This window comes from Marmota monax, unplaced genomic scaffold (assembly GCF_021218885.2).
Source record: "Marmota monax isolate L192 unplaced genomic scaffold, Marmota_monax_Labrador192_F-V1.1 WCK01_AAM20220418_F8-fsc00424, whole genome shotgun sequence".
Lineage (NCBI taxonomy): Eukaryota > Metazoa > Chordata > Mammalia > Rodentia > Sciuridae > Marmota > Marmota monax.
This window is the reverse complement of record NW_026695015.1, coordinates 540818-554546: the sequence shown is the minus strand read 5'-3', so window position 1 is coordinate 554546 and position 13729 is coordinate 540818.

Here is a 13729-nt window from a genome sequence, read left to right as displayed (position 1 = left end):
TCTCACTCACCCCTCCTTTTCTATTTCCCAACCAGAAAACTCTCTCTCTGGAGGTCTTGTAGGCTACACTCTGGGGCCTGTGCATCTGTTGCAGAGAGCTGTTTTGTATCTGGAGCTGAAAGCAATGTTAGTGGCGAGGGTGGAGGGCAGTTGGAGGACTATACGTACCTTGATATTGCTTCTAGTCCCCAGCAGGTGTCCCAAGTTGGGAGTTTCCCCAACTAAATACGTCAATAGTGGTAGTGAGGATAACCCAAGATGGAGACAAAGGTTCCCAATATGGAGGAGGCTGCTTTCAGAATGGGCATTCAGAGTGGATCCGGAGGGGGCACTGGGTGGCAGATTCAGTATAGCTCTGTGGCGTGCATGGTGAAGCAGAAGGCTGTCTCCAGTCCCTGTCTGGTGTCCCCAGATGCAGGCTACCACATAGAAGGGACGATGGCAGCAGTTTCAGCATCCAGAGATGGAAGCAATTTGGGGAGCCCCATGTTGGTAGATGGGGGTCCACATGGGAGTGGCCACCAGGGATCCTTCACAGAAGGGTGTCTGGGGTCCTGCAAGGGCACTGATGCCAGGGAGTCCTGCATGGGCAAGTGGCTGGGGGTCTGAGCAGGAGCAGCTGTCAGGGGTCCTCTAATAACCCACAGAGAAACAGTTTTCCACTACTTGAAGCTCAGGTTCCAGAGCAACAAGAAATGCAGCCAACCTCTAGCCTGCCATCTTGGATCCCCCCTAAAGTATTCTTTTCTCTATTTCTTTTGTATAGTTTCTATTGTTATGTTTTCAAATAAATTCACCTTATTTCTACAGTGTCTATCTAGCATTTGTGATGTTTTATGTATTTTCATTTAATACACTAAGATTTTCATGTATAGAATTTTATTTTTCATCTTTAGAAATCATTTATGTCTTTTTGACTTATTGACTATATAGATGGTCTTATGAATGACTTATTGTCCTGGTATGCTAATTCTACCATATTTTTCAGTTTAATATCAGTTTTATTTATTGATTAATTTCTTAAATAAGGGTCATATTTTACTTTTTTACCATGTAAATGATTTTTGACAAAATGTTAAACAAGGAAAGTTTTAATATTTCTTGTACTTTTATATAAAAATAGAATATATGTATGTATGTATGTATGTTTTAATGACAGTTAAATTCAAATTTTAAATTATATATGTGCATGGGTTTCTAATGGAAAACAGTGGAATCATAACTTTCTTTTTTTTATTTTCAAGTCTTGCTTTTGTTGGTCAGAACTAACATAGTACACACTGTAGGGCAAAACCCATTTAAATACAATGGCCTATGAATTACGATACTTTCACACCTACCTGTTACATATGACACAATTTATATTGCTGTGTGAGTATCAGATAATAGCACTTAAATATTTTTATTTTTTGGCTCTACTTTTTCCATAATCTTTAAAATAGAGTTAGAAATATATATTTCATATATTTCATATTTCAACTGTGAAACTACATAAAATAATGATTTAAAAAAGCCTTGAAAGTAATAGAGACAAATTCTAGTTCTCTTTCCTTCCTAAATCTGAATTACACTCCAGCAAAAAAAGTGCATTAATATGCACAAATAATATAATAGTAAAGTAAATATATAAGATTACAATGGGGTCCAAGAAGTATTTTGTTATGTTTGAGTATATATGCAGGAGTTGATCTATATAAATTCAGCAAGGTAAGTGATGAATTAGATGATGAAAGCTCTAATATAATCTAATGAAGAAAATGGAAAAGGATTAAGAGCTTTAAGGACAGGGGTGATATGAATCAATACATTATCCTTACCCAAAATGTTGTACATTATATCTATATCAGAAGAGAGCAATCTTGGGGCCAAATCCAGAAAATCACCTGTTTTCATAAATAATTTTTTACTAGAACACACCATGCTTATTCTCTTATGCATATTCAGTTATTCTTTTACCCTCCAAGGGCAGAGAAGAAAAACGATAATAGAGACAAAATAACCTGAGGACTTTAATATATTTACTAAGGTGGCTTTTATGTGTAAGAATGGCCAAAAAATTTTATGAAAAAAACAATTGGATAATGTCCAATCAGATATTTAAATTTAATATACTTCCACAGTCTTTATAGACATGAACCCTGAATGGTGTCCAAGATGGGCAGATAACTAGCTCATTGGAGTAGAATTTTAAAAAATAATTTCTAAATTAAGAAATAACCTAGATAATAGTTTTCTCTATATTTGCAAGGAAAAAAAAATGTGAAAAATATGGCTCTTCAGAATAGTGAAAAAAACATTATTTAAAGCATGCAATTGAGGCCATTGATTAACTATTTGGAAAAATAAATAAAATTATGTCTTTTACTGAACTTTATATGCAAATAAATTTCATGAACTCTTCATTTCATCTTGCTAACATAATTTAAAGGCATGAAAGCATCTATATTTAAGTTTATATAGGAAAGATGATTTGATGCAAATTTATTGAATTCTTATTAACAATTGATCTTTGAATAAATAATGACATATTCATGCTATGCTACAGTATTTTATACAATTACTTTTAAATGAACTAAAATAGTATACATTAAAATTAGGTGAGTAGATGATAGATAGTTGATAGATATGATAAGAAAATGACTTGTTTAATAATAACTCTCTTGGCAGCCTCACAGACCTGGGGAGACAATGCCCATACCAAGGCTAGGTAATTCCCAGAGGGTTGGACTGCTGCCTCAAACTGACTTTTGTGTGCAAACGGGCCAACCCAAGGCCCTCCCCACCCACTTTGTTATATATACTCATAAACCAAGCCAATATTTCCCTTGCCCTAAATCATTGCAAGGCCATCTACCAAGCATGTAAGGAACATCTTCTTTGATAAGCTACCAGAATTATTCAAAACATCTAATCCTAAATTCTTCACTCTGCTCCACCTTTTTTATGGAAACTCCATTAAATGCTCTAGCCTGACTTCTCTTACTTCTGTCATCTGCCTACTGATCATCCTGATGTTTCCCTGTGGCCCTGTGTGGTGTGGCACCTTCCCTTCCCCTCAGGGAAATGTAGGTAGAAATTCTAGCCAGGTGCAGTAGCACCTGCAGCTCCCTGGGAGGCTGAGGCTGGAGGATTACAAATTTGAGGTCAGCCTGGGCAATGTAGAGAAACCCTATCTCAAAGGAAAAAAGAAAAAGGGTTGGGAATGTGTCTCTGTGGTAGAGCATCCCTGGGTTCAGTCCCTAGCACTTGCAGGGTAGGAGCACAAGTATAAATTCTTTCCACGACACTGGACTGTGCCATCACTCAGTCATAACTAATAAATTAAATCCTTGCTGTATTTAGATTGTGAATGGCCCAGAGGGTAGAAACAATCCAGCCATTCTGGTTGGACATGCTTGAGTACCAAACATGTTCTAGCAGCCACCCCCATGTAGCAGCAGAGGTGTGAACTGGCATGAGATGCAGAGGAACACCAAAACTGTCAAGTTGCACCTTCCCAAAGCTAGGCCAGAAGCCTGAGCGGTCAGGGATGGAGTGGCTATGGTTGGACAGAAGCTGAGAGTGAAGATTGATTTTTGAATTTGAATCTGAACTGCTTCTTTACTGTTTTAGTCTTTCTTACCTCCTCCTTCTCCTATGGCTCACATTTTTCTTCTCATTCTTCTAAATTAAGCATTTATGAATGCTTCTATGTTCAAGATTTTGTACCCTGGCCAAATAAACCTCCTTCTGTGATGAGTATTATACATGCGCACTTTCTAGTATGATACCAGTAGCCAAATGTAGCTACTTAACACATGAAATCATGCCAGTGTGAGAGAGGAGATAAATTTTTAATTTGTTTCACTTGAATTAATTCAAATTTAAAAGACCAAATGCCTAGTTACTACTGTAAGTAGAAAGTGAGAATCAGCTAAGGCAAAACACATGGTTGCCAACCTCTAGAGACTTTGAAATAGTTCATTCTTCAATCAACTGCAATTAATTGGATTCATTTTATGTGCTAGGCTTAGTTCTCAGAACTGGGCATGTAACCAGGAATGAAATCAATAAGGCCACTGACATTGCCAAACTAAAGACCTAAGGCTGCATAAGATTAGTATGCTTGCTATATATTGGAAAATCTCTGAAGAAGAAAATGTGTTTCAGAGAAACGTTTTAGAAAAGGTTTTCCTCTTAAAAAATTGTGTCCACACTCAGAAATTAAATTGGAGATTTATTTGTGACAAAATTATCATAAATCCAAAATATCACCAATTCGATTTTTTTTTTCAATAAGAGGTTAAGTGTCAAGAATTAGTGATAAAGTTGGTGTCATTATTGGGGAAAAGATTTAAAGGAAATTATAAAAGGCATGATTAGTGGGCATACCTAAAAACTAGAGTCCAGAACTCACCCAACAATTAAGTCTACTTTATGTTTGCTTCTTGCTTCTTTTTAACTACCAGAGAGCTTAAAAAAAAATAATTGACATAATAAATTGCAAACATCTGTCATCTCAATTAAGACAGAAAACGTATTACCCCAAAAGCCACTTTGCATTCCTTTCCTCATTTGCCCTTCCAACATCACCAATACCTCTTACCTAAGCAACCGTGCTTCAGCTTTCTAACTATGTAGTTCTTTGCTGTTTCTATAGTTTTGTAAAAATAAAATCGTACACATTTTTTTTTATTTTTTAGGAATACTTATTTGGAAATTTACCCATCATGTTATTGGTACATACAGTTATATTTTTTTTCTTTGCAGTAAGATTTTAAGGGGAAAAAATAATGAAGCCTGGAAAAAAATATTGAGAATGTGTAACAGGATAAATAGGAATGAAAAAAGGGAGGAGCACTAAACCACTACCAATTTACATCAGAGTTGATGTAGAATAGGAACCAGACTCTGACTTTACCTGGTGAGGTGACATTTGTTTGTATCCATCTATAGCTCAATTAGAGTTATGGAGAGTATTCAAGGAATTAAAGGGAGATTTTCATGTCTTCCCTCAAAAAAAAAAAAAATTGCATGTCATTGGGGAAGAGGGAAAGGAAGGAATCAACTACTGATAAATAAGAAGACAAAGTATAAGATACTAGGTAGGAGTATGCTAAGATCCATGGAAGAGAAAGAATATTGTCTGCTGGAATAATCACTGAAGGAAAGAAAAAATGGTGTGAATCTCAAAAAATGGGTACAGTTTGGATGAATAAAAGGAAATAATATTAGTATGTATGTATATAAAATTTTCAAGAATATAAAAAAGATATAATGGCATTAAGAAAAGAAAAAAAAAAACAGGGTTTGCAAATATTGTGGTGTCTATGAGGGGAGGAGGGGGAGAAAGAGACAAAGAGAAAGGAGGGGGAACACTGGGACAGAGAGGGATGAGGCCTAGTCAGAGCAGTAACAACATTTTCTTGAAAGATAAAATAATCATAAAGGTTATAATTTCTGGATCAGGAATTTGAGTTTGAAGCAGTGAGAAGTATAGGATTACTTGTTTGCTTAAAGAAAGAAATTTGAGAGAAACAAGTTTGTTGTTTGTTGTTGCTGATCAGGGTTATAAAGAACAACACGTTTGACTTGAAGAAGAAAACTGACTCATTGGGACCCGCTCAGATACTGTAGAGCTAATCTATGCAAGTGTGGAGGAAGTAGTGGCCTAGGGAAGCAAACCAAAACAAAAAATGTTTAAAGAGGAATGCAGACACATGCTGGCACAGATTGGCTACAAAGCAAGGTCAAAAAGATAAGGATGTGTATTAGAATAGGTATATAAATAAATTTACTTGCAAACTCAGATTTTATTTAATCTCACATTTTCCCTATTGGATTACTAATTTTATTTAAAAAATTCATTATTTCTCCAATAGAAATAAAAAAAATTTCACAAAGCAGACTTGCTTGGAAACAGGAATCAAAGCAGCCTTCAGAAGGAGATTCACCTATAATTAGGATAGCAATGTGAAACAGCCTGGAATTTTATTCCACTTTAAAACAGGAATAATGATTGGAAAAATTCACATGCATTGAGGGAATGATCCAGGCTTTTACGCACACCTGTGTGAGGGTGAGCAGGCCCAGAAGGGCAGAAGAAAAAAAATAGAAAGTGAAGATAGAGGGAAAATAATGGCCAGAAAGCCATTAATTAAAATGCTTTTAACCTGGATATGTTTGATCATAGTAAATATGTTAACATATTAATCAAGGCTTTTAGCATGGCATTTGACTATATTTTTAACATCAGAATTGTTAAAATTTAATATGACACAGGAAAGCGAAATAAATTTCATTGTATTTCAGCCCTAAAGTAAATTAATATTTTTGTGGGCTTCTAGTTAGAATTAATTTTCCATTTTTGTGCCTTCATTTGTGGCTTTTTTTTTTTTAGTTTGTTCTGTTTGTGTTATTTTAGGACAGAGAAAGCAAACAAAGGAAAAATTGAGCTTGCAGAAGACATACACTTTCATAAGATCACTGATTTACTGGTCATATAGAGATTAAGAGGGAAAGATACAAGATGCTGTGTTTTGGGAGATGAGACATATTAGTTCCAACTACTTGTCAATCATTATCAAAGTACCTTCCTTTACCTCTATAGAAAAAAAAATGAGAATTGGGGAAATAATCCAGGAATATTTATGGAAATAATATTTCCTAGAAATTTGCAATGGGAATTAACCATCCACCATGTTTCCTTGCTTCCAAAAGGAAATAAGAAAGAGAAATAAACTTAATATAAAGATTTCTGTAGCCTTGAAAGTGATTACTTTTTACACATTAATTGAAACAATCTGACATTTTTCTTCTACTAAAAATCACTCCATATCATTACTAATTACTTTTATATTTGTTTCTTCATAATCCTTCATTTTCTAATAACTGTAATTTATTCTTATTTTCAAATATATTAAATTTCATCTAATTTTAAAGTTGAAAGTATACAGAAAAAATATTAAATTAAAATAAATCTTATGCTTTTAATCACCAAGCCTGATTCCTTACTCAATTTTTTTAAATAATTCTTACAATTTTCTTCTACAAAATATATTTCAACCCATTTCAACTAAAATAAATTAATAAAAAAATTATTACCTCATTGTTTTTAAAAAGATGGAATTTGTAGGTAAATTTTTACTGTTTGCTAAGCTTTTTTAAATTTTTTTTTATTATTGGTTGTTCAAAACATTACAAAGCTCTTGACATATCATATTTCATACATTTGATTCAAGTGGGTTATGAACTCCCATTTTTACCCCGTATACAGATTGCAGTATCACATTGGTTACACATCCACATTTTTACATATTACCATACTAGTGACTGTTGTATTCTGCTGCCTTTCCTATCCTCTACATTCCCCCTCCCCTCCCTTCCCCTCCCATCTTCTCTCTCTACCCCATCTACTGTAATTTATTTCTCTCCCTTGTTTTGTTTTGTTTTGTTTTTCCTTTCCCCTCACTTCCTCTTATATGTAATTTTGTATAACAATGAGGGTCTCCTTCCTTTACCATGCAATTTCCCTTCTCTCTCCCTTTCCCTCCCACCTCTCGTCCCTGTTTAATGTTAATCTTTTTCTCATGCTCTTCCTCTCTGCTCTGTTCTTAGTTGCTCTCCTTATATCAAAGAAGACATTTGGCATTTGTTTTTTTTAGGGATTGGCTAGCTTCACTTAGCATAATCTGCTCTAATGCCATCCATTTCCCTGCAAATGTCATGATTTTGTCATTTTTTAGTGCTGAGTAATACTACATTGTGTATAAATGCCACATTTTTTTAATCCATTCATCTATTGAAGAGCATCTAGGTTGGTTCCACAGTCTTGCTATTGTGAAAATTGTGCTGCTATGAACATCGTTGTAGCAGTATCCCTATAGTACGCTCTTTTAAGGTCTTCAGGGAATAGTCCGAGAAGGGCAATAGCTGGGTCAAATGGTGGTTCCATTCCCAGCTTTCCCAGGAATCTCCATACTGCTTTCCAAATTGGCTGCACCAATTTGCAGTCCCACCAGCAATGTACAAGTGTACCCTTTTCCCCACATCCTCGCCAGCACTTGTTGTTGTTTGACTTCATAATGGCTGCCAATCTTACTGGAGTGAGATGGTATCTTAGGGTGGTTTTGATTTGCATTTCTCTGACTGCTAGAGATGGTGAGCATTTTTTCATGTACTTGTTGATTGATTGTATATCCTCCTCTGAGAAGTGTCTGTTCAGGTCCTTGGCCCATTTGTTGATTGGGTTATTTGTTTTCTTATTGTTTAATTTTTTGAGTTCTTTTTATACTCTGGATATTAGGGCTCTATCTGAAGTGGGAGGAGTAAAGATTTGTTCCCATGATGTAGGCTCCCTATTTACCTCTCTTATTGTTTCTCTTGCTGAGAAAAAACTTTTTAGTTTGAGTAAGTCCCATTTGTTGATTCTTGTTTTTAACTCTTGTGCTATGGGTGTCCTATTAAGGAATTTGGAGCCCGACCCCACAATATGTAGATTGGAGCCAACTTTTTCTTCTATCAGACGCAGAGTCTCTGATTTGATATCAAGCTGCTTGATCCATTTTGAGTTAACTTTTGTGCATGGCGAGAGAAAGGGATTCAGTTTCATTTTGTTGCATATGGATTTCCAGTTTTCCCAGCACCATTTGTTGAAGATGCTATCCTTCCTCCATTGCATGCTTTTAGCCCCTTTATCAAATATAAGATAGTTGTAGTTTTGTGGATTGGTTTCTGTGTCCTCTATTCTGTACCATTGGTCCACCCGCCTGTTTTGGTACCAGTACCATGCTGTTTTTGTTACTATTGCTCTGTAGTATAGTTTGAAGTCTGGTATCGCTATACCGCCTGATTCACACTTCCTGCTTAGAGTTTTTTTTTGCTATTCTGGATCTTTTATTTTTCCATATGAATTTCATGATTGCTTTATCTATTTCTACAAGAAATGCCGTTGGGATTTTGATTGGCATTGCATTAAACCTATAGAGAACTTTTGGTAATATCGCCATTTTGATGATGTTAGCTCTGCCTATCCATGAACAGGGTATATTTTTCCATCTTCTAAGATCTTCTTCTGTTTCTCTCTTTAGGGTTCTGTAGTTTTCATTGTATAAGTCTTTCACCTCTTTTGTTAGGTTGATTCCCAAGTATTTTATTTTTTTTGAGGATATTGTGAATGGAGTGGTTGTCCTCATTTCCATTTCAGAGGATTTGTCGCTGATATACAGGAATGCCTTTGATTTATGCGTGTTGATTTTATATCCTGCCACTTTGCTGAATTCATTTATTAGCTCTAATAGTTTCTTTGTAGACCCTTTTGGGTCTGCTAAGTATAGAATCATATCATCTGCAAATAGTGATAATTTAAGTTCTTCTTTTCCTATTTTTATGCCTTTAATTTCTTGCGTCTGTCTAATTGCTCTGGCCAGTGTTTCGAGAACTATGTTGAACAGAAGTGGTGAGAGAGGGCATCCCTGTCTTGTTCCAGATTTTAGAGGGAATGCCTTCAATTTTTCTCCATTCAGAATGATGCTAGCCTGAGGCTTAGCATAGATTGCTTTTACAATATTGAGGTAAGTTCCTGTTATCCCTAGTTTTTCTAGTGTTTTGAACATAAAGGGATGCTGTACTTTGTCAAATGCTTTCTCTTCATCTATCGAGATGATCATATGGTTCTTATCTTTAAGTCTATTGATGTGGTGAATAACGTTTATTGATTTCCGTATATTGAACCATCCTTGCATCCCAGGGATGAATCCTACTTGATCATGGTGTACAATTTTTTTGATATGCTTTTGTATCCAATTCGCCAGAATTCTATTGAGGATTTTTGCATCTAGGTTCATTAGAGATATTGGTCTGTAGTTTTCTTTCTTTGAAGTGTCTTTGTCTGGTTTCAGGATCAGGGTGATGTTGGCCTCATAGAATGAATTTAGAAGAGCTCCTTCTTTTTCTATTTCCTGAAATAACTTGAAAAGTATTGGTATTAACTCTTCTTTAAAGGTTTTGTAAAACCTTTAAAGTAAATTTTTACTGTTTGCTAAGCTTTTTTACTAACACTATTTCAGGTGATTTTGACAAACTAACAAATATTGGTCACATCATTCTCTTTAAAAAATACAGAGAGAGATTTCCATTAAATGGATTGCATTATTTCCAATTTTATTCTTTTGCAAGCAGTAGAAGAATGGCATTCAAAATGTATTTTTGTTAACTTGTTAAAATAAACATGAAGTAAATTACTAGAAAGAAATGGATCAGGTATTGCCAAATAATAGTGCAAGAGATGTGTTGTGTTTTGTGTTCATACCAAAACAATAAAATGTTTATTAAGATTTCTATTCCTACAAAGCTAACAACAATGAGGATCAGAAAATATTTAAATTGGTGCTAGTCTGATATGTGAAAATGGTGCTTCACCATTTTTGTGGATATTTATTTGAGATTGTATATTTTGTCAATTAGTTTCTTTATTTAAAAATATTTTTACATATTTCTTAGTTTGAGCATGAAAGCAAAATAAAAACACATAATTGTAAATTTAAAACCTTAGGTGATTTATTATAGCATGTTTATAAAAATAAACTGTCTTTGTAGTAATTAAGTCGAATTTTGTTTTTAATGTTTTTAACATTGTATAGCTAGGTTAATTTTTGACAATTTTAATAATTTTCAATGGACATTGTTTTTGTATGGAAAAAAAATTTTTAGTGGTACTGGGGATTGAATTCAGGGCTTTATGCATACTAAGCAAACAAACACTTTACCTTTCAGCTATATCCCCAGCCTTTTGTGTGGAAGATTTCTATGAATTTATAAGCTTGAAGGAAACGTTTTCTAGATGGTTGGAACTAACACTTTAGTATCTACTTTAAAGTTTCTGAAAGCATAATTAAATACAAATTTTCATTGGTAGTGTCTTATGGAACAATACGACCAAAACTTAAATTTTTATTTTATGCAACTTTAGCATAATTTTGTCATTACCTATACCTGAACTTTTAAGTTTAAATATATGCTGCTATTAATTTAACTAATAATTATTAAATTGGTATTCAAAAAAGATTAAGATGCTCAATTACAACATAAATTCAGATCAATTACTAAAATTGCTGATAAATTAATAATAGGTTAGAAAACCTATGAGATTTTGGATTTTACCCTATGTAATAAATTTAATAAAATTTTTAGGAATATTTGTTGTTCATAGTCAAAAGGCAGAAGACTTTAAGAGAAACTTTAAAGTTTAAGATAACTCAATGTACTGCCTGATTTATTCGTATCTGAGGGGCTGATATGGAGAAAAAAGGACTTTGGGTAATAAGAAGGTGAGCAACTTTCTTAGGCAATTTACTGGTGTTTTAGGATCTGCCAAAGCTCAGATTTTCTATATTGCTGCAGTTTGGTGATGGGCCTTGTCATCAGAAAATATTTTATCATGATGGCTGACCTGTGTTGCATGGTAACATGTCAGTTTATGGTGAGATATATAAGGGACAGAGACCAGGGAAACACTGTTTCTCAAAGGGAAAGTATAAGAAGAGAAGAAAATGACATTTTTTTAGTCCAGGAATCTTAAGGGTCTGGACATTGATTCAAATGTGAGGGTCTGCCTAAATTTCCAGTTAACAGCCCTGACTTCCACTTTACCTTCAAGCACCATGTAACCAAGCTACAACTCATGCCTGAACCTGAACTGAGTATATACAAATGAGCACTCCCTCACAAGGTGTCCATCCTTCTACCTCTCCTACTGCAACCTATTTCCACCTGCTTCTGGAACACCTGTTTACAGAGTTGAAAGAGTTGTGTGGGAAGAGAAGCTGCATGTGTAAATATAAAGGCGAGTCCCACTCAATAATTCCTCCTTTGTAAATGTTCCTTTGATGACTCCACTGTCATATGAAACCTATCAAGCTATTATTCCATTTTCTGAACTTCTGTAATTCTTTATTCATACATTTTCTTAAGATTTTTTTTCCTGAAATATCTGATTTTTTTTAAATGTACGTTCTGCATAATATATTGCACTTGGTTGGTTGCATACTAAATGGTCAAAGAATGAACGAAAAATGAAGCAATGCCATTCTTCCGGAAGTAATGAAAAGTCATACTGTTTAGGTCATGCAGATTTAAGAGGTAAAAGGTTATTTAAAAGGTCATCCTAAACTTGATGTGGTAGTGTGTACCTCTAATCCCAGGCACTCAGGAAAATGAAACAGAAGAATCGAAACCTCAAGATCAGCCTGGGCAACATGGAAAGAATGTCTCAAATAAATAAATAATAAAAGATCATCTTGAGTTCTGAGGATCTAAGTAATGTTCATATTGTCTAAAAGACTAAAATAATATCAATAAAAACAATATTAAAAGAAATTTCCTGTCATAATAAGTTAAACATAAGACTCCCCATCCCACTGCCAGTGTTCTCTGATGTGAGGGTGGTTCTACCTTCTTTGCAGTCTCCTAGCATTGGTTATATGCTTAGTTCTGTTTATGGAATAATAATTCACAAATTACAAGAAGTCAAATTGAAGGCAAAATTCATTTACAACGCATCAATTACTCTATTTCATTAGGGTATATGTTTTTAAAATTTTAATTTTAATATCAAAGACAATATCTTTTTACCTTGTTCAGCATTGTAAGCCAGCACTAATGTAGCACCAGGAATGAAGTCATTCATTACTCAACAAATAACTTTTAAATGAATTAAGAGACTTGTGTAGGCAGGATTTTTTGAGAATTTTCCGGCAATTCATTTTAAGAAGAATCATCCAGTGAAGGATTGGGTCTGCTTGAGTTCATGACCCATATATTCCCAAAGAACTCAGAGTTTATGGCACAAGGATTCTGAATCAACATCTCACTATTGAATTCTCTCGTTCTTTCTTCTGACAGCAGCCATTGCTGCTCTGACCAGTTCCACACAGGTGCTGACCTACTTCATGAAGTGCAACTTGGCATCTTTTAATTTTAGTCATGTTTTGTACCTCTCATATATGCCCTGGGCTTTTATGCCTTTGTTGTAATTGGGGGCACCTGTCATTATCCAGTCGGCATACAGGCTTGTGTGACCAGAATTGCAAGTGGCCTTTGCAGGTGTAATCAGCATCACAGATTGCTACCTTAACCAATGCATGATGGAAGCAGAGAGGTAAATATTTCTCACTTACATCCCTCACATCCAGTGTTTCTGAGGTCTTTTAGATTATTCATCAGCAATCCCATGTCAACATTAAACACCCATAGCTTTGTGCTGCCAAGCTTATTGTTTCTTCTTGTAGTAGCTTTTCTTCCTTTCCTTTATTTTTTTCTCATTTTTTTTCCTATTCTTTAACCATAAAGAGAAGACATGCATTCAAGTCTTTGGCTCAAACCCTGCTAATATATAATTTGACAAGTCTTATATACAAGTTTGAGCTTGCACATGAAATGAAATTTAAAATAGATGTGGTGACATGCCCATTATCACCAAAATGTCTCCCAAATTCTACCTAGAATTGTTTTATTTATTATTTTGTGTTTCTGAAATCCCACCAATAAAAGATTTCTTTGGATCTGCAGCCATCTTTCTTTAAACACAATTATCATGGAAAGAGGCTATGTAATTTATTATTATAATTAATACAAGAGGCAGAAGATGGAAATAGAAACAGATTTAGAAAGAAAACAAGTCTTTCTAAAAATTCTACAGATTGATACCAGGTTAGCATAATTTGGGAGATACTTAGCAAGGGAAGTACTACTC